This window comes from Schistocerca serialis, chromosome 9 (genome assembly GCF_023864345.2).
Source record: "Schistocerca serialis cubense isolate TAMUIC-IGC-003099 chromosome 9, iqSchSeri2.2, whole genome shotgun sequence".
Classification (NCBI taxonomy): Eukaryota; Metazoa; Arthropoda; class Insecta; order Orthoptera; family Acrididae; genus Schistocerca; species Schistocerca serialis.
In genome coordinates this window covers 18,416,470-18,438,752 of record NC_064646.1, presented here as the reverse complement: position 1 = coordinate 18,438,752, position 22,283 = coordinate 18,416,470, and the positions used below count along the sequence as shown (strand labels likewise).

Sequence of the window (22,283 nt, the reverse complement as noted above, 5' to 3'; positions counted from 1 at the left end):
CAATGTGACGTCATTAACCCACCTTACACTCCACATACAATTCTGAGCTGTGGCCTTTTTTTCGCATGTTGCGACAGCTTGTTTGAAGCGTTGTAGAACCAATGGGTGACCTCGCAGGGCGCCACGCTTTTGCACCGTAAGAAAGGAAGCTTTTACTCACGTTTGAGACAAATTTCAAACTTACCCGTCCCACTTGGTAGGTATTATGGGATTTAGAAAAAGTTACTTTTTAATTCTAATGCTCAGCGTAGAAAAATGACCTTTTAACAACAGAATATTCACAGTGAGTTGCTGTTGCGGCTAAGGCGCGGGAATCGCATTAGGAAGGAGCATGATTGAATTCCAGCTTTAGGATTTTACTGATTTTCATACATCTATTAAATGGAATGAAGGGATTGGTTCCTTTGAAAAAGAGGTGGCAGATTTTCTTTGTCTTTTCCCAGGATATGCTCCGTCTCTTATGACCTCGTTGTGTCTATCCACATCGTCTGCATCTGTATGATTACTACGCAATTCACATTTAGGTGTTTGTCAGGGAGTTCACAGAGGTATTTTTAGACTATTTCTCCATCGTACCCCTCTCGAATAGCAAATATGAAAAATGCAAATCTGACACTTTCCGTGCGAGTTCTGATTTCTCCTGTTTTATCGCAATGGTCTGTTCTGTACGTAGTTGAGACTTAACAGAAGGAAGCTGGTGATTGAAATTTAGTGGAAAGATCTCTACATATCGTAGATCTGCCAACCTTTATATTCGTGTAACCAAAATTTAGCTGAATGTTTTTAGCACTCATGTGGAGCCCCTGACACTTGCTATTTCCGAATGTCATTTGCCGTTTTTCGCACCATGCAGATATCATACCAAAATCATTTTGCAACTCGCTAAGATCTTCTGACAACTTTACTAATTGGTAGATTACAGTATCATTTCCAAACAATCTCTGGTGTCCTCAGGTTGTCTTATATAATGCTTCCTTTCGGAACAGTTAACATCGACAGCACGTTAAATTTTAAACTTTGTCTTTTTGAACTACCGGCGTGACATCATAGCTTAAAAGTGAATTACGAGCCACAGTACAATAAGTAGATCAGTTGCGAATTTAATGTTGGAAACCATAAGTACACAAAATCCAGAACTATTCGTCACTGTGAGAGTCAGAACTCATGTCCGAGATGGAAACTCATGTAAAGCATGTGGAAAGGCTTACTACTAGAGCATGGGGACATTGTTCCAGGACTGATAGGTTGTGGCACGAAATGCACCAGTGGATAAGCCCCAGTATTACGCCGGACACATGCAACAATTACTTCCTCCTGCCAATAGGAGGGGTGTTGCGACAAGTATTGTTATTCGTATATTAGACATGTTTATACAAATCGCTTTACTAGCACTAACAAGTTTCCCATAGTTTCTCATTGGCATAATATGCAGACTAGCATTTACATTCAATATGAATATTTAAACTTATCAGGGAAAATATCTAGTGGTTATTACCAAATTGCAGCAACTCATGGAGAGCCATTGGGCTGTAATTATCATATGGCAGTGAAACTTGGTAGATATGTTAATGTGTTAATAAAATGCAGCTACTCATGTAGAACCAGTGTGGCGAGTAATTATCGCATTGAAGTGAAACTTGGCAGGTATGCTAATGCGTTAAAGTGGTGCCGACTTACGCTGCGAAAAAATTAGTTTCAAATTTCGTCGCCAGGTGCAAATCTAGCACTGAACAGCATCTCGTTGACGTCTCTCGTGCACAGATTGAACAAAATGTGTAAGTGGATGATAATAAAATCAACAATAAACGTTTCTCCCTTGTTTGACATTTTCTGCCCACGTTTCGTTACTAGTCCATTACATACGGAAACATTTCTATACGTCTTTCTTGCCTCCACAGCGCCATATTTACGCTTGGTGGGTCGCTATTGGAACTAATTTTTTGCAGCGTAAATTGGTTCCGCAGTAACGAATTAGAATACCCACAAGTTTCGCTACCTACGATAATTACAGACCTGTAAGTGCCAGTTGTTGTGTGGAATCAGCGCAGTAAAATGGCTCGAAGTGGAGAAGTGACAGAATGGCAGTAAGTGACTGTCGAATATGAACGTGCCTATGACCTCGCTGCGAATGAAGCTGCCCGATTTATTGATGTATCAGAGGAGATTATCAAACGTAGTTACAAAGAAGGGTGCCCAATTCGCAGACGTGTAACACGGTGTAAGTGGAATGGCTCTAAAGGTCCTAACAGACAGTGACTGGAGGTGACTGTCAAGCCTTGTCATTGACAATCGGTATCAAATCATTGCACAAATAGCTGCTGCTAGTGTATGTAGTTCCATCTCAACCAGTTTCCGAGCGAAGATTTCAAGGAGAACTGCAAGCAGTGAATATCTGTACCCGGATGCATCGCCTAAGATCATTGACCACTGTGTGACGTAAAACCACTCGTCCTCGTTCGGCTGGGCAACACAGAAACTGGACAGTAACTGACGGCAAGCACGTTCAGCGGTTCGACGACTCACGGCTTTCCCAGTTTTTCAAATGATGCAAGGCTTCGATGCACTGCCGCAAAATCAAGCATTTAATCCGCAGGGGGTGGTGGCTCTACGAATAATAATCATGAAGTATTGATTATCATAACGAAGAAAAATGAGGCTGCTACCTGAAACTTAGTGTTAATCTATCCCGCTATGTTCACTAGTCAGTGCGGCAAACACAACCATGGACTATCTGACAATGACTATGATTGTTAACGTCTGGGGTCTAATAGTTCAGGATACGTTCCGTCTCGAAAATCACGTCGGTGTCGCTCTGGAAATGCCTGCCACGCAATAGGTTTTCATCCGTTTGAAAGAGGAGGAAATCACTGGATTTTCTGAGAGGAGAGCGTTGATAGAGGAGCTAAAATTTGGTAATCCAAATAAGCATATAGATAACCTAAATAAGCAGTATACGACCCCATGCATAATGAGATAGGGCGTTGTCGCTAAGTAGAAAAAGCCCCTGGACAACTTCCCTCTACACTTCCTCTTAGCAGCCTCCCGTAACGTCCTCAGAATGTTTCAACGGCGTGCTTCTGTAACCGTTTGCCCATTATGAACTTAACCTGTTGGCAACAACCACAGTAGTCCAAGAAATTTCTCATCTGCACCTTGCCTTATGATAGTTGGGGGTCATCTCTTTCGGCGATGGTGAATCCAAACGTTCCCACAGTTTACTTTGTCTCGGGACACATTGATAAAAGCTATATTCATCCATGGTGATTAGGAGGATCAAGAAGTCGTTTGGATTGGCCACACACAGCTGCAACATTCCCCCTGCCGCCACAGTTCTGGGGACTTTGGAGAACCGGGGTGGCGAGCTTTTCCACACTAAATATATCGTGCTGCATGTTTAAACCCCCCCCCCCCCCCCCCCCCTATGAACCATGGACCTTGCAGTTGGTGGGGAGGCTTGCGTGCCTCAGCGATACAGATGGCCGTACCGTTGGTCAACCACAACGGAGGGGTATCTGTTGAGAGGCCAGACAAACATGTGGTTCCTGAAGAGGGGCAGCAGCCTTTTCAGTAGTTGCAGGGGCAGCAGTCTGGATGATTGACTGATCTGGCCTTGTAACATTAACCAAAATGGCCTTGCTGTGCTGGTACTGCGAACGGCTGAAAGCAAGGGGAAACTACAGCCGTAATTTTTCCCGAGGACATGCAGCTTTACTGTATGATTAAATGATGATGGCGTCCTCTTGGGTAAAATATTCCGGAGGTAAAATAGTTCCCCATTCGGATCTCCGGGCGAGGACTACTCAGGAGGACGTCGTTATCAGGAGAAACAAAACTGGCGTTCTACGGATCGGAGAGTGGAATGTCAGATTCCTTAATCGGGCAGGTAGGTTAGAAAATTTAAAAAGGGAAACGGATAGGTTAAAGTTAGATATAGTGGGAATTAGTGAAGTTCGGTGGCAGGAGGAACAAGACAAAATCAAATAGGGGTAATGCAGGAGTAGGTTTAGTAATGAATAAAAAAATAGGAGTGCGGGTTAGCTACTACAAACAGCATAGTGAACGCATTATTGTGGCCAAGATAGACACAAAGCCCATGCCTACTACAGTAGTACAAGTTTATATGCCAACTAGCTCTGCAGATGATGAAGAAATAGATGAAATGTATGTCGAGACAAAAGAAATTATTCAGGTAGTGAAGGGAGACGAAAATTTAATAGTCATGGGTGACTGGAATTCGTCAGTAGGAAAAGGGAGAGAAGGAAATATAGTAGGTGAATATGGATTGGGGGGGGGGAAGGAATGAAAGAGGAAGCCGCCTTGTAGAATTTTGCACAGAGCATAACTTAATCATAGCTAACACTTGGTTCAAGAATCATAAAAGAAGGTTGTATACCTGGAAGAATCCTGGAGATACTAAAAGGTATCAGATAGATTATATAATGGTAAGACAGAGATTTAGGAACCAGGTTTTAAATTGTAAGACATTTCCTGGGGCAGATGTGGATTCTGACCACAATCTATTGGTAATGAACTGCAGATTGAAACTGAAGAAACTGCAAAAGGGTGGGGATTTAAGGAGATGGGACCTGGATGAACTAAAAGAATCAGAGGTTGTAGAGAGTTTCAGGGAGAGCATAAGGGAACAATTGGCAGGAATGGGGGAAAGAAATACAGTAGAAGAAGAATGGGTAGCTCTGAGGGATGAAGTAGTGAAGGCAGCAGACGATCAAGTAGGTAAAAAGACGAGAGCTAATAGAAATTCTTGGGTAACAGAAGAAATATTGAATTTAATTGATGAAAGGAGAAAATATAAAAATGCAGTAAATGAAGCAGGCAAAAAGGAATACAAACGTCTCAAAAATGTTATCGACAGGAAGTGCAAAATGGCTAAGCAGGGATGGCTAGAGGACAAATGTAAGGATGTTGAGGCTTGTCTCACTAGGGGTAAGATAGATACTGCCCACAGGAAAATTAAAGAGACCTTTGGAGAGAAGAGAACCACTTGTATGAATATCAAGAGCTCAGATGGCAACCCAGTTCTAAACAAGAATGGTGGAAGGAGTATATAGAGGGTCTATACAAAGGCGATGTACTTGAGGACAATATTATGGAAATGGAAGAGGATGTAGATGAAGACGAAATGGGAGATAAGATACTGCGTGAAGAGTTTGACAGAGCACTGAAAGACCTGAGTCGAAACAAGGCCCCGGGAGTAGACAACATTCCATTAGAACTACTGATGGCCTCGGGAGAGCCAGTCATGACAAAACTCTACCATCTGGTGAGCACGATGTATGAGACAGGCGATATACCCTCAGACTTCAAGAAGAATATAATAATTCCAATCCCAAAGAAAACAGGTGTCGACAGATGTGAAAGTTACCGAACTATCAGTTTAATAAGTCACAGCTGCAAAATACTAACGCGAATTCTTTACAGACGAATGGAAAAACTGGTAGAAGCCGATCTCGGGGAAGATGAGTTTGGATTCTGTAGAAATGTTGGAACACGTCAGGCAATACTGACCTTACGACTTATCTTAGAAGAAAGATTAAGAAAAGGCAAACCTACGTTTCTAGCATTTGTTGACTTAGAGAAACCTTTTTGACAATGTTAACTGGAATACTCTCTTTCAAATTCTGAAGGTGGCAGTGGTAAAATACAGGGAGCGAAAGGCTATTTACAATTTGTACAGAAACCAGATGGCAGTTACAAGAGTCGAGGGGCATGAAAAGGAAGCAGTGGTTGGGAAAGGAGTGAAACAGGGTTGTAGCCTCTCCCCGATGTTATTCGATCTGTATATTGGGCAAGCAGTAAAAGAAACAAAAGAAAAATTCGGAGTAGGTATTAAAATTCATGGAGAACAAGTAAAAACTTTGAGGTTCGCCGATGACATTGTAATTCTGTCAGAGACAGCAAAGTACTTGGAAGAGCAGTTGAACGGAATGGACAGTGTCTTGAAAGGAGGATATAAGATGAACATCAACAAAAGCAAAACGAGGATAATGGAATGTAGTCAAATTAAGTCGGGTGATGCTGAGGGAATTAGATTAGGAAATGAGACACTTAAAGTAGTAAAGGAGTTTTGCTATTTAGGGAGTAAAATAACTGATGATGGTCGAAGTAGAGAGGATATAAAATGTAGACTGGCAATGGCAAGGAAAGCGTTTCTGAAGAAGAGAAATTTGTTATCATCGAGTATAGATTTAAGTGTCAGGAAGTCGTTTCTGAAAGTATTTGTATGGAGTGTAGCCATGTATGGAAGTGAAACATGGACGATAAATAGTTTGGACAAGAAGAGAATAGGAGCTTTCGAAATGTGGTGCTACAGAAGAATGCTGAAGATAAGGTGGGTAGATCACGTAACTAATGAGGAGGTATTGAATAGGATTGGGGAGAAGAGAAGTTTGTGGCACAACTTGACTAGAAGATGGCATCGGATGGTAGGACATGTTTTGGGGCATCAAGGGATCACAAGTGTAGCATTGGAGGGCACCGTGGAGGGTAAAAATCGTAGAGGGAGACCAAGAGATGAATACGCTAAGCAGATTCAGAAGGATGTAGGTTGCAGTAGGTACTGGGAGATGAAGAAGCTTGCACAGGATAGAGTAGCATGGAGAGCTGCATCAAACCAGTCTCATGACTGAAGATCACAACAACAACAACATGTTTAAAACTGAACTGTGCCTCATTTTCAAGTTTTTTTTTCACTATCGTCTCCATTACTTCCTTTCGAACTATGAGCACCACGGCTACCAGTTCCCTTGTGATTCCGAGTTCTTCGTGGAGAGGTAGTCAGCCACGTTGTTCTGCGTCATTGAGACTTGTCTGACCACACTGGAAGTGGCCGCAACAGTTCAACACAACTTGAATAAGACAAACCTTGCGAAACTTGTGGACTCTCTTCCTCCTCGGATTGAAGCCATTATGGAGGCCAGAAGAAGTGTTACACAGTGTTACAGTAATGTCTTCCGCGGAGTGACTAATTGTTTGTTGGTGTGCTTAGATTGTGCTAGAGAATAGCATAATGCTGAAATTCAAATTGCACATACCAGATATAAGCATATGAGGAAATAGCGTCTGTCGAAGAAATGGTGGTCAGATGAGCAGCCATGATTCAGCAGTACACAACCAGCTGAATTAAAGACTTTAATCCGCCACCTGTGATCTCGTCCCTGGACTGGACAGCGTTACAAACGAACACGTAAAACATCTTCCATGCAAGCCCTTAGCGCAGCTCACAACGATTTATAGCGGTTATATGAGGCTTGATGCATGGAAGGTCGCTCGAATTGCCCTAATCCAGAAACCTGACGAAGACCTTAGTGTACCAGCTAATTACCGTCCTATCAGCCTACTTTCCACCTTACCGGAGTTGCCGGAACGCCTCGTTTTGCTCTGCATGAAACAACTTACACCGATCAACTGAACTTCACCTACTGCGAATCATGGTGTACATCGCCTATAATATGATGTTTCCAATTATATAGCGGCCATATTTTAGACATAGAAAAAGCTGATCGCCATGTGTGGACTGGTAAGCTCTTGATCAAACTTCAAGCCCTGCAAACCTTGCCTGACTCTTGTCTTTGGATAATGAGCAGCTTTCTTCAACACCGTAGTTAATGTTTCTCGTAGAAGGGCACTGCTTCAGCGTTAGACGCCTACAGAAACGTCTCCCACAGGGTTCCGTCCTGTATCCAACTTGAGACGCCCTGCTAAATCCGCAGGACAGGACAGGTAGTTTAAATTGTGGAAAGGGGCCAAAATGAGCTGCTGTCAGTTACAATCGAACATACAACTTTATTTATTTGACCAAACATTACAAGAGCCAAAAAATTAAAAAAACACAGCATTAATTTTTGGAATTTAATTTCCAGCTGAATGCGTCATACAGTCTCATGCCTTAAGGGGAGACTGAAGGCAAGTGGGCTTCAAAAATTCGATTTTTAGATTTTAGAATATTTGAAATGCCTGGTCTTTCCTGCGTGAAACAGTTTTTGTTTTATATAAATACGACAATTTTTATCGTGAGATATGATGGTTTTCCTGACGATCTGTGTAATCTGGCATTTGAATGCCACACATTCCTTTTTGCGTCATGCAGATTTAATGCACAGCATTCTTTTACTCCTTGTATATTATTTCATGCGTCTATTGTTTGTCCGGAAGAGAATGGGATCCGGGTTGAGAAGATTATTGAAAGAACAGTAAAAAATAGTATTGGAAGATGGTAAGAAGACAGGTGGTAAAGGTCGCCTGACAAATATTGAAATAGATTACAGAATTATTATGGCTTGGCCATAAGAAGAAATGTAGGGAATTTAGAAAACATGAAAAAAACTGTATGGGCTATCTTTTTCGATAAGCTATCCACAAATGAAAATCCAGTGCACGTTCTTTGCCCAAATGATTCTGACACTTGGTGCAAGTACAGGAGAACTGCCAGATATGACCACAAACTTTCTTTACTTACATCAGTAATGAATGAAATTAAACCCATATTTAGAGACCTTTGTAAACACACCTTGTTAAAGAAGTGTCTTCAAATTTAAATTAATGTGTGAATTCTGTCATTTGGAACCGGTTACCGAAAACTGTATCCGTTCAGCTTACAATCCTCAGGTTTGGTGTTTATGATGCTATTTTATGCTTCAATGATGGTTTAATTAGAAAACTGTATGTTTTGGAATTATTGGGAACAAAATCTAGTGGAAATACTGCAAAATCTTTTTTGCAAATAGGTAAAGAGAGAATCCGCAAAGCAGATATTGCTAATTTAAAATGCACAAAAGAAGCTAGACAGAAAAGAAGAGGGACCAAGGGAAGAAAAGAAGATCAGTATGACTCAGATGATGCTGGAAAATATTTGTGGTAAGTAATTCTCATCAATTACTATACTAGAATTGTAATATTAAACTTTAAATTGATTTTCTCAAAACTAAATTTTTTTTAAATTTCAGGTACCATTATTTGATAAACTAATGGGGTTAGAAACGTGAAATTTGGTCAATTTGTACTGCAAATGGTAATAAGTTATTACAAGTAAATTGACAACCACCAAACAATCAAAAACTGTTTTCTAATAATTAATTTTCAAAAAAAGTAAAATTTTCCTGGTGAAAGAATGAAATTTTTTTTCTTCAAAACCATAAGAGTTATTGTGTTCATTTTACTTGTAATTTGAGGCATATGAGTTTTATATATATGCAGTAAAAATTTCATTGTTTTATCACTTATAATCCTTCTGAAAAGCGTGCCTATTAAAAAGGGTAAAATAGCATTGGCAGAATAGGGATGAAAATTGCCTTCCGGCTCCCCTTAACCGCAAGACCACTTTCGGCTAAAAGCCGATAACTTAAGACTCAAACCAAAATCAGAAATGTAAAAGGCAGAAGACCTTATCTTAAATCAGTTTTTTTCAATTAGGCTGAAGGCCCAAATAATCTGACACCATAAGAGCAAAACAACTTTAATTTGAAAGTCAGCTCATGGCCCATCATTTAAGACTCAAACCAAAATAAATTTTTAAAAGGCCAAAGGCCTTACCTTAAAACAGTTCTTTAAGTTAGGCTGAAGACCCAAACAATCTTACGCCTTAAGGGCAAAACAACCTTAATTTAAAAATCGGCTAGAAGCCATACAATACAAACAACAAGAACAAATATGAAAAGGCAGTACACCCAACGGCGCTCAGAAGTTTCCGAGGGTTGGCCTGGAATTCAAACACTAACGCTCGCTTAGGTGAGACAGGCCGTCGGCCCAACCATTCTCGATCCGACTACAACCCAACCGACACACAGTCAACGGACCCACCGACAAGATAACTTCCACTCCTCCCGACCAGCACACAACAGGGAGTTCAATGGAACAACGTACAAGGTATTGGCGCCCACAACCTATTATACATGATCAGGTTACCTTCCATTCAGAAGGCTGTTGCACGCAGGGACTGTTATATTGACTTGTAAATAATAGATTTTGAGTAGTATTCAACGAACTGTGGATGAAGCTCGACCAACAGGCATTGCATGCATTGGTAAAAAATAATAGTTCATTGAGAATGGCTAGTTTCTAACTGAAATCTAGATCTGCCAATAAAATTTAAAAAGGAAGACTGATAGCTGAAATCTGTTATTTACAAGTACAAATGAGCTGTCAAACTACACACCGTGCTGGACAGTGACAACACGATGAGGAAAATACACTACCTGAATTTACGTCAACGGCCAGGGCAGGTAACAGGAACGTTAACGGCCACGAGGCAGAAGATTCCGCCGATGCACTTCAATTCAAAATAACCGAGTACAGTTAAACTCCACTGGAGGGTGGCTAAAATTTACCAATTTGAAAACACACGTTGCTGCTCGCGGGAATGTCCCAACAGTCGACAACGAAATCCAAACGCCACAATGTGAACAGTCGTGACTTTCTGGTAGATTTAGTCAAAACTCAACTTTCGCGTCCAGGATCAGTGAGCCACGGACCTCGTAGCATTGGGAGCAAAACCACACACTTCGACCGCGCGTGGACACCGCCAGCGGCCTCGTCCAAACTACACGCCACGGAGATTTCCTCGCTGCTCCACGCCAACCGCCCAACTCCTCGCACACAGTACAGCCGGAAACTATCAGCGCCAGGCCAAAGATAGTACAAGGTGCGAATATCGATACACACAGCTGCTGCCACTCTCGGAGAGAGAGGATAACAGCACAATCATGATAACCGCGGCGGGAGACTAATCAGAGAATAGCAACCCAGGTTTAATCCAACGCATAACAAGAGCCACCCACGGCTCGCTACTCTTTTCATCGTTTATGTTAACGACTTACCCGCCCTGTCCCTGGTCGTCATAGGTCAGTTCTCAGACTATACGTCCCTACTCACTGGTAGCCGACCGATTACTGCAGTAGTGAGGAGGCTGCAACTAACGCTGACGAAACAGTGGGCTACAAATAGTCACATTCGTCTCAACGCTGACTAAACTAAGACTGTGCTCTTCACACGCAGACGCTCCGACTTCTGGGATAAGCTTATTCTTCACCATCAAGAACTTGCACTCCCGTAAAATACTTAGGGCAGAACCTGGTTAGCAAGCTCCTTTATAAACATCATATCCACAACAAGAGGATTCAACTATTATATCTAGTACACCAGTTGAACCCCTTGTTGAGCAATACCCAGATGAACGTTCGAACAAAGCTTCGACTTTATCAAGCGAGAGTTTTACCTGCACTTCTTTATGGTTGCTCCGCGTGGGGAACTACCAACCCGTCCAGTCTCCAGCCACTACAAGTCACTCAAAACAGATGCCTTAGCCTCATCCTAGGAGATCTGAATGGGCCTAGTCTGTCGACCTCCACGCCGTACTGAACACCTCATGCATCTACGATCACATCTCATCTACGATGCAGTAGCTCCTCCATATGATCGACGAACTCAGGCCCACTATCTGACACCTGGGATATTCTGGCTCTGTCGCCCCATAACGGTGGCACAGAGTGCGGGTCCCTTGTGCAATCAGCCAGGCTCCCAACAACTGGATCCAACGAAAAAGAACACCTTCAGTAGGGCCACCGGCTACGAGCCCAATTTATGTCTGAATAAAGCTTCAAGAAATCGCTGTACCCATACATCCCAGAAGTCCAGGATTAATGCAAGGTAGTACTTTGGTTCAGCCCATACACAGGGTCTTCAAGAAAAAGTATCGAATGCTTGACAGGTGATAGTCCTCATCGAAACAAGAACTGTAAGTCCAATAAACATTGGTCCGGAAACGCGAACTTTCCAAGATAAACGTCTGTTTATAGCAACGGCTGCGTGACGCTTGGTTGCCGATATTAGCACAGTTGTTGTATGGGCGCTCCGTCAAATGTGTCGGCAGGGCATTATGTAGTCTTACTCACAGTGCTGTGCTAACCATTAGGTGGTCTACAGTCAGTCGTGTGCTTAGAGTAAAGCTGTAGGCTACATTGGTTTTCGTCGTGTTTGTGTGCCTTATTGTACAGTAATGTCAACCGTTCCACGTGGAATACGTATCACGATGTTTCACCTTCTTACAAACGGGTGTCTCTTATGTGTTGACTGTTATTGCGCTGTTTGCACGTACAAATGGAGTAGGCCATTTACATTTTCACTCTTCCACCACTTATTAGCAATTGAAGCCCTCGACAAGTGAAATGGTGGATATGATATTCTGCTCTTGTTTAGCAAATAGAAATAGCTTCTGAAGCCGTGCCCTCTACGCTGAAAAAATACCACAGGGTAGAGTGCCCTCTGATAAGCTGGTTCGGCAGACTTTTCCAGCATCTGAGGGACAAAATAGTTCAAATGGCTCTGAGCACTATGGGACTTCACATCTGAGGTCATCAGTCCCCTAGAATTTAGAACTACTTAAACCTAACTAACCTAAGGACGTCACAAACATCCGTGCCCGTAGCGGTCGCGTGGTTCCAGACTGTAGCGCCTAGAACCGCTCGGCCACCCCGGCCGTCATCTGAGGGACACAGGTACCCTTACGCATCAGAAGACTGACAGCGGAAGGCCCTACACGCGTTACATGGAGGAGCGTGTACTACATTCGGTGGAAGAAACCCCTGGAACCCGAGTGCGACGATTAGCAGCAGCAGAAGGCGTTTCTCACTTTGTTATTTGGGGTAGGGGGTACTTCAGAATTAATGTACCCATATCATCTACAGCATGTTCAGGCTCTGAGGCCGTATCAGACGGCGGTTCTGTCAATGACTGTTGCTGAAGTGTGCCCCCGATCCACTGTTCACATCCAAGATTTTATTTAACGATGAGACAGAGTTCACAAGAAACAGTGCTGTGAATTACCATAACCAGAATGTATGGACAGGTGTAAATAACCAAGCAATTCGGGAAAGAGGGCATCAACACCGATTCTCAATCAAAGTATGAGCAGGCATACTTCGCGATACATTAATAGGGCCATATGTGCTACCACAAAGGTTAACAGGGGCAAATTGTCTGGGATTCCTCATTAATGTATTGCCTACCTTCATGGAGGATGTGCCAGTGCAGCGACGAATACAAATGTGGTTCATGCGTGATGGCGCTCCAGCACAGTTTCGTCACACTGTGTGCGAACATCTGACGCAGACATTTCAGGACCGCTGGATTGATCGGGAGGGGGCCGGTGAGGCGGGAGGCGAACACCTTGCCTTGCTCGTTCTTCAGACTTTTCAGACCTCACTCTCCTAAACTTTTGGTTATGGATACACATTGGGTATTCATCAACGGGTCCGTCATTCCTCACGCCGGATGACTGAGCGGTGCATTGTCATGAATAGACACCACGTTGAACATATTCTGTAAACATGTGTTTATCACAGAAATAATGCGTTTCCGGACCCATGTTTTTCTGGATTTCTCTCACAAAGTATGCATTTCCGCACCCATGTTTATTGGACTTATTTATCTTGTTCCCATGAGTACTACCACTTCTCAAAGTATTCGACACTTTTTTGAACGTCGTGTACACACACATACACACACACACACACACACACACACACTAATTTTTTATTCTCGAGTCAGAAACATACAAATTCACAGTAGCCATACACATCAATAAATATGTACATATATATACAAATTGTATTTATATTTCATGTGCCCAGTACTTTGCAACGTCCAAGGCGCTTGGAGTGGCTTGCAGGAGATCAATCTTCGTGCAGGATGTAGGGCACAAAAGGCACTGGAGCATGTGGTTTGTGGTTTGTTCTTGCCCACAATCACAGGACGTGTCTACTGTTATGAAGCCCCATCTCTTCAGGTTGTCTCTGGATCATCCAACTCCTGGTCGTAATCTGTTTAAAGATTTCCACACCAGCCAGCTCTCGTTGTGTCCAGGTGACAGTTCTTCAGCTTCTGGCGTCTGCACGTGAGGCGTCGACTTCTTCCATAACTCCAGCCTTGCCTTCTCTGGTGAAATGGTGAGCTTCTCGGATGTTCTCAGGAAGCTCTTTCGCGATCTCAGCCGTTGCTGTGGTGGATTATGTCCGTGCAGTGGATGGGCACTGACCTGTTCCACTTTCAGTCTCTCCTTGTTGGCAGCCACTGTTCTGCGTACCCATGGTGGCGCTATTCCAGCCAGGCACTAGAGCTTATCAGTTGGGGTAGGTCTTAAGCAACCTGTGATCAACCTGCAGGTTGTACAGGTAATGTACTCACACTATTAATGTGAGAAGTTTTAAGATGTTATTATGGCCACACGATGGAAATTAACAGACTTTGAACGCTGCACAGTAGTTGGAGCTAGACGCTCGTGATATTTCATTTCACAAATCGTTAGTGAATTCAATATTCCGATATCCACTGTGTAAAGAGCTTGCCGAGAATATTAGATTTCAAGCATTATTTCTCACCATAGCCAATGCAGTGGCCGACAGCGTTTACTTAACAACCGACAACATCGCCTTCTGCGTGTCAGTGCTTACAGAAAAGCAACTCTGCCCGAAATAACAGCAGAAATCAATGTGGGACGTACGATGAACGTATTTGTTAGGACAGTACGGCGAAATCTGGCGTTAATGGGGTATTCCAGCAGACGACCGACGCGAGTGCCATTGCTAACAACACATCTCCAGCACCGCCTCTCCTGGGATCGTGACCATATCGGTTGGACCGAAGATGACTGGAAAACCGTGGCTTAGTTAGGTGAGTCCCTATAAGAGTTGGTAAGAGCTGACGGTAGGATTCGAGTGTGACGCAGATCCCATGAAGCCATGGACCCAGGTTATCAGCAAGGCACTTTGGAAGATGGTTATGACTCTGCAATGGGAGATGAAGAAACTTGCACAGGATAGAGTAGCACGGAGAACTGCATCAAACCAGTCTCAGGAGTGAAGAACACAACAACAACAACAACAAAAACAACATGTGTAAATGGAAATTGCTGGGTCTTCTGGTCCAACTGAACTGTTCATTAAATGGACATGGTTATGTTCGGCTGCTTGGAAACCATTTGCAGCCATTCATGAACTTTATATTGCCAAACAACGTTGGAATGCTTATGGATGTCAATGTGCCATGTCACTGGGTAACAATTGTTCGCGACTGATTTGAGGAACATTCTGGACAACTCGAGGGAATGATTTGGCCTTCTATATTGCCCGACATGAATGACATCGAACATATGTGGGACATAGTGGAGAGGTCACTACATGCAGCCGGCCGCTGTGACCGAGCCGTTCTAGGCGTTACAGTCCGGAACTGCGCTGATGCTACGGTCGCAGGTTCGAATTCTGCCTCGGGCATGGATGTGTGTGATGTCCTTAGGTTAGTTAGGTTTAAGTAGCTCTAAGTCTAGGGGACCAATGACCTCAGATGTTAAGTCCCATAGTGCTCAGAACCATTTGAGCCACTTCGTGCACAAAATCCAGCACCGGCAACACTTTCACAGTTATGGTCGGCTGTAGAGGCAATACGGCACAATATTCCTGCAGGGGACTTCCAACGACTTGTTGAGTTCATGACACGTCGAACTGCTGCACGACGCCGGGCGAAAGCAGGTCCGACAGTAGGTGACATGGTATCCCACAATTTTTGTCAGGTAGGCCACTTCTGTTTCTTACGTTGTTAGTTTCGAAAGTTGTTTTAAGCAACTTTGATAGGTTTTCAGTTCGCAGTATTGCAATTACGAATTCTATGAGTGTTAAAAATTAAATCTTGCTTGTATAAAAAAGATGTAAACAATTTTTGTGTTTAAAGTTGCGTGTATGTCGAGGTCAAGAGAGAGCGAGCGCAGTGTTAGAGTGGACGAGGTAAAAAAAAGCACTCCATCTTCAGGCCACGAGTGGCCTACTGGGACCATCCGACCGCCGTGTCATCCTCAGGAGGATGCGGTTAGGAGGGGCGTGGGGTCAGCACAACGCTCTCCCGGTCGTTATAAAGGTATTCTCGACCGAAGCCGCTACTATTCGGTCGAGTAGCTCCTCAACTGGCATCACGAGGCCGAGGGCACCCAGAAAAATGGCAACAGCGCATGGAGGCCTAGATGGTCACCCATCCAAGTGCAGACTACGCCCGACAGCGCTTAACTTCTGTGATCTCACGGGAACTGGTGTAGCCACTGCAGCAAGGCCGTTGCCAGAGTGGATGAGGAAGGGGAAAGAAATCAACCATCTCCATTTCAAAAGAATCGTAAAGATGTTTGCTTTAGGTGTTGTCGGGAAACAACAGGAAACGTAAATCTTAGTGACCGGACGGTGGTTTCAAAATACGCTCGTCTCAATGCGAACCCAGTGCGTCATCTACTTGTTGCTGTCTGCATGATCCCAGATATATGGGTTCCGGCGTGTGTAAAAGCGACAGTGAGTTTTGTTGAGTTGCTGTGACGCCGGCCGCGGCGCGCAATTAAAAAGTCGCCTCACGCAGACGCCGGCGGGCGCAGCACCCTACGCGACCGCAAACTCCCGTTAGCCGCGGTTCGGTTGGCGCTATCCCTCCCGTATCGGGTTGTGCCGCGGCGTGTTTTTCGATCGCGGGCAACCCGGGGAGGCGGCGTGGGAACCGCAGCAGCCTTGGCGGGCTCCGAACACGGGAACACCTGCTTTGCGAGGCGGTCGTCGGTCGTTAGGTTCCCGTATAAAACGGTGATGCGAACAGCGGGTAAAACCAAACGCATACTAAAAATGGTTTGGGCAGTTAACATTGGAAAAGAGCGGTTAGACGGTAAAGGAGGCTGTCGAAAGACAGTAATGGAACAATGGATAGTTAAACTATACCCGTGCTCCAGCACCCAGCACTGTCTAATTAGGAAGTTGAGTGATAGGAGATGAAAATTTGTTTACGGTTGGTAAGGACTGGAAGAAGGTTGTATACATGGAAGAACCCTGTAGATACTAATAGGTATCAGATAGATTAAATAATGGTAAGACAGAGATTTAGGAACCAGGTTTTAAATTGTAAGACATTTCCAGGGGCAAATGTGGACTCTGACCACAATCTATTGGTTATGACCTGTAGATTAAAACTGAAGAAACTGCAAAAAGGTGGGAATTTAAGGAGATGGGACCTGGATAAACTGACTAAACCAGAGGTTGTACAGAGTTTCAGGGAGAGCATAAGGGAACAATTGACAGGAATGGGGAAAGAAATACAGTAGAAGAAGAATGGGTAGCTTTGAGGGATGAAGTAGTGAAGGCAGCAGAGGACAAGTAGGTAAAAAGACGAGGGCTAATAGAAATTCGTGGGTAACAGAAGAAGTATTGAATTTAATTGATGAAAGGAGAAATTATAAAAATGCAGTAAATGAAGCAGGCAAAAAGGAATACAAACGTCTCAAAAATGAGATCGACAGGAAGTGCAAAATGGTTAAGCAGGGATGGCTAGAGGACAAATGTAAGGACGTAGAGGCTTATCTCACTAGGGGTAAGATAGATACTGCCTACAGGAAAATTAAAGAGACCTTTGGAGATAAGAGAGCCACTTGTATGAACATCAAGAGCTCAGATGGAAACCCAGTTCTAAGCAAAGAAGGGAAAGCAGAAAGGTGGAAGGAGTATATAGAGGGTCTATACAATGGCGATTTACTTGAGGACAGCATGCCGATGTGCCTGAGCGGTTCTAGGCGCTTCAGTCTGGAACCGCGTGACCGCTACGGTCGCAGGTTCGAATCCTGCCTCGGGAATGGATGTGTGTGATGTCGTTAGGTTAGTTGGGTTTAAGTAGTTCTAAGTTCTAGGGGACTGATGACCACAGATGTTAAGTCCCATAGTGCTCAGAGCCATTTGAACTTGAGGACAATATTATGGAAATGGAAGAGGATGCAGATGAAGATCAAATGGGAGATACGATACTGCGTGAAGACTTTGACAGAGCACTGAAAGACCTGAGTCGAAACAAGGCCCCCGGAGTAGACAACATTCCACTGGAACAACTGACGGCCTTAGCCAGTCCTGACAAAACTCTACCATCTGGTCAGCAAGATGTATGAAACAGGCGAAATACCCTCAGACTTCAAGAAGAATATAATAATTGCAATCCCAAAGAAAGCAGGTGTCGACAGATGTGAAAATTAACGAACTATCAGTTTAATAAGCCAAAGCTGCAAAATACTAACACGAATTCCTTACAGACGAATGGAAAAACTAGTAGAAGCCGACCTCGGGGAAGATCACACAAGCACGACTCACGGCCCGTCCTCACAGCTTTACTTCTGCCAGTACCTCGTCTGTAGAGCACTTGCCCGCGAAAGGCAAAGGTCCCGAGTTCGAGTCTCGGCCCGGCACACAGTTTTAATCTGCCAGAAAGTTTCATATCAGCGCACACTCCGCTGCAGAGTGAAAATCTCATTCTAGATGGAATCTGTCATTTCTCCCCTTCCTCCTTCCACTCACATACTGTGCGTGGGATGAATGACTTGCGGTATGCCTCCGTATGAGATACAGTGTGTTTCGATTTTTCCCTCTGTGGTTATTTCGCGAGACGTATATGGAAGGGAGTACTATCTGCCGTATTTCTTGGAACGTCCACTGCACGACGCCTCTCCTAGCGTCTACCTGCAGAGTTTGTTTAACATCTACATCTACATCCATACTCTGCAAGCCACCTGACGGTGTGTGGCGGAGTGTACTTTGAGTACCTCTATCGGTTCTCCCTTCTGTTCCTGTCTCGTATTGTTCGTGGAAAGGAAGATTGTCGGTATGCCTCTGTGTGGACTCTAATCTTTCTGATTTTGTCCTAATGATCTCTTCGCGAGATATACGTAGAAGGGAGCAATATACTGCTTGACTCCTCGGTGAAGGTACGATCTCGAAACTTCGACAAAAGCCCGTACCGAGCTGCTGAGTGTCTCTCTTGCAGAGTCTTCCACTGGAGTCTATCTATCATCTTCGTAACGCTTTCGCGATTTCCAAATGATCCTGTAATGAAGCGCGCTGCTCTCCGTTGGATCTTCTCTATCTCTTCTATCATCCCTATCTGGTACGGATCCCACACTGCTGAGCAGTATTCAAGCAGTGGGTGAACAAGAGTACTGTAACCTACTTCCTTTGTTTTCGGATTGCATTTCCTCAGGATTACTTCCAACGAATCTGTCTGGCATCTGCTTTACCGACGACTAACTTTATATGGTCATTACACTTTAAATCTCTCCGAATGCCTACTCCCAGATAATTTATGGAATTAACTGCTTTCAGTTGCTGACGTGCTATATTGTAGCTAAATGATAAGGGATCTATCTTTCTGTGTATTCGCAGCACATTACACTTGTCTACATTGAGATTCAATTGCCATTCCCTGCACCATGCGTCCATTCGCTGCAGATCCTCCTGCATTTCAGTACAATTTTCCATTGTTACAACCTCTCGATACACCACAGCATCATCTGCAAAAAGCCTTAGTGAAGTTCCGATGTCATCCCCAAGGTCATTCACATATGTTCGGAATAGCAACGGTCCTACGACACTCTCCTGTGGCACACCTGAAATCAATCTTACTTCGGAAGATTTCTCTCCATTGAGAATGACATGCTGCTTTCTGTTACCAAGGGACTCGCTGCTGTTTAGCGTCTTGCACTTCCTGAAGGATCCGGTAACGAAACACATAACTCTTCTTTGGACCTTCTGTATGTCTTACATTAATCAAACCAGGTAAAATGTCCAGGCTGACGAATAAGAACTGCTTATCTGAGACACTTGTTTCGTGGATGAACTATACTTCCCTAATATTTCTCCAGTGAATCTCAGCCCGGAATCTACTTTTTCTGGCACTAGCTTTACGTAGTTATTTCACTTTAGTTTCCTCTGGACGGATACTCCTAAGTATTTTTGCAGTTGCTTACTTTGCCATTTATTTGCCGTGAATAGCATAGTCTAGCATAACATATCATTTCACCTATTTATGAGCATTTCGGGAGCAACAGTTGCTTCCTTCACCAAATGTCGATCCTCTGTATGTCTTCCTGCATTTTGCTACAATTTTCTCTCCTATAGAGAACAGCGTCTTTCATGAAGAGCCTCGTTGAAATTGAGATTTTATACACGACATCTTTTGTGTAAACTATAGAAATGCACAGAACGAGTAGTCGAAAAACATTTGATTTGAATTGTTCTCATGTTTCAATACCACTTCATCTGGTAGATTTATTCAAATAAAATGGTATTTATAGAAATATAAAATAGCTAAAACAGGCAATAACTACGAAAAATGTAAAGCAATTAAAATGAAAGTTTAATATTAACACATATCAGTATTTCTGACAAACCACCTCAATCAAACCAGTGGGAACACAGTCTTCTTGCTTCGTAATTATTTTCCAGGCAGCTACGCGTCTGAGAGAGATAGGAACTTTGATTAGAATTCAAAGTCCCGAAGACAACTAGATGGTTTCAGTCGGGTAACAGACACTGGTTGGGAAGGTAGATTAGTCGTTTTCTTTTCAAAGGAAACATCCTGGCACTTAACATTAGTGATTCAAGGAAATCCGTCTAAAAACTGTACATGGATATCTCAGTGGTAATTTGAATCACCGTTGTTCCGAATGCATCCAGTGTCTTACCTCAGGTCCACCTCGTTCGCTTCGAGAGAGAAGTACGGTAGTTGCTGTTGTGAGGGTGGGTGACGGCACCTGGGAAGGACAATGGCGCCGAGGAGTTAAGTATCAGGAGAGCTACAGCGATCAGGCAGCGGCTTAATAAGGGTAGAATAGATTTTAACAGAGGTGCTCATGGAGTCTGGCAAGAGTATCTGACCTCTGGTTTGAGATACAGAAAGTGGAGGTAAGAACAGCCAGAGTGTAAGACGTCCGTTGATGGCGTCTTATGCATTCACACATATAGAATCACAAACTTGACCACACTACTATCTGTTGGAGCCACTGGTATTGCGATTTCTTCAAGAAACCTGTACACAGTCATGAACTAGTGAATTTGATATAGCTACTGTGTCTGAGAGACGTCCCTCCTCCCATCCATAACACGAACGGAATACTTCTGCATATTACTGCGTCACTGGGATGTCATCAGACAGCTGGCCTAAACACATGGGCTCCAAACGCGTGCTACTTTCTCATTATATTGCTCCAATAATGTGAGTGTTCAGTGCATGGAATATTCCTAATCCGAAGTTGTCTAGTCACCGAAGTATTTACCGTGTCAAGGGTGTATCGCGAATATCTTCAATCGGGGGGAAATCACACTTGTTAGAGTCAGCTATCATTAGCAACAGAGTATTACTGAGGCAGGTAATCGTCCGCTGTGTTTGACTGTAACAAATAAAAAAACGAACAGACAGATTACAATAAAATAGAGTCAAATCAGTGCTGGACAATATTAATCGGCTGCTGTCTATGGAGTACATACACAAAAGACATTGTATACCTCCTATATCGTGTCGAACCTCCTTTGCCCGATTTTGTGCAGCAACACGAAGTGGCATCGACTAAGTAAGTCGTTGCAAGTCCCCTGAAGAAATAATGAGTCAAGCTGCCCCTATAGCCATCAATAATTGCGAAAGTTTAGCCGGTGCAGGATTCTGTGCACGAACTAACCTCCGTTATGCCCTATAAATGTTCGATGAGATTCATATCGGGCAATCTGGGTGGGCCAATCACTCCCTCGAACTGTTCCAAATGTTCGTCAAACCAATCGCAAACAACTGTGGCCCATTTTGCACGGCGCATTGTCATCCAAAAAAATTACGTCGTTCATTGGAAAGATGAAGTACATGAATGGCTGAAAATGGTCACCAACTAGCCGAACATAGCCGTGGAACCAATCCACACCGTGTAAACACCATTATGGAGTCACCAACAGCTTGCACAGCGCCTCGCTGACATACTGCGTCCATGACTTCTTGGCCCTGACCACACATGAACTCTATCGTCTCACCAACTGAAAGGCCACGGTTTTCCAGTCGTCTAGGGTCTAACCAACGTGGTCACGAGCCCAGTCTTATGAAAGTGAAATAAAAGTGGATTGAACTTCCTACCATAAAAAATTACTAGGCATCTATAATAACCAACACTTAACCAAACATTTATCTGCTAATTCTACACATTTAATTGGCTGATGTCCAGCAACCGTGCGTTAACTTAATTACGGGATGCATGTATGGCCATCTCGGTTGCACAAAATTATTGTCAGATTGACCATGGTTTCGACAGCACTAAGGCGGTCTTCATCAGAATAAAAATTACATCGGACTACATGTAGTCACGTCATGGGTGAAAAGCATCTGAGCAAAAATCCTCTCGTCACAAAGAAATTGACACAAGAATGAAAATTAAACTGTAAAAATGTAAAATGTTTTTCAAC

General features: G+C 43.5%; 1 long non-coding RNA gene across 2 annotated transcripts in view; it reads left to right on the top strand.

The window, feature by feature from the left end:
* The window catches only part of LOC126419332 (uncharacterized), a 79,699-nt gene that overhangs the window by 15,296 nt on the left and 42,120 nt on the right, over nucleotides 1-22,283 (top strand). Inside the window, exons 4-5 of one of the 2 annotated variants that reach the window (XR_007575965.1) lie at nucleotides 8,745-8,874; nucleotides 8,964-9,066. This is a non-coding gene — a long non-coding RNA (uncharacterized LOC126419332). Of the gene's footprint in view, nucleotides 1-8,744; nucleotides 8,875-8,963; nucleotides 9,067-22,283 lie in introns of those variants that run through there. The other variant, XR_007575966.1, reaches the window with a different exon arrangement.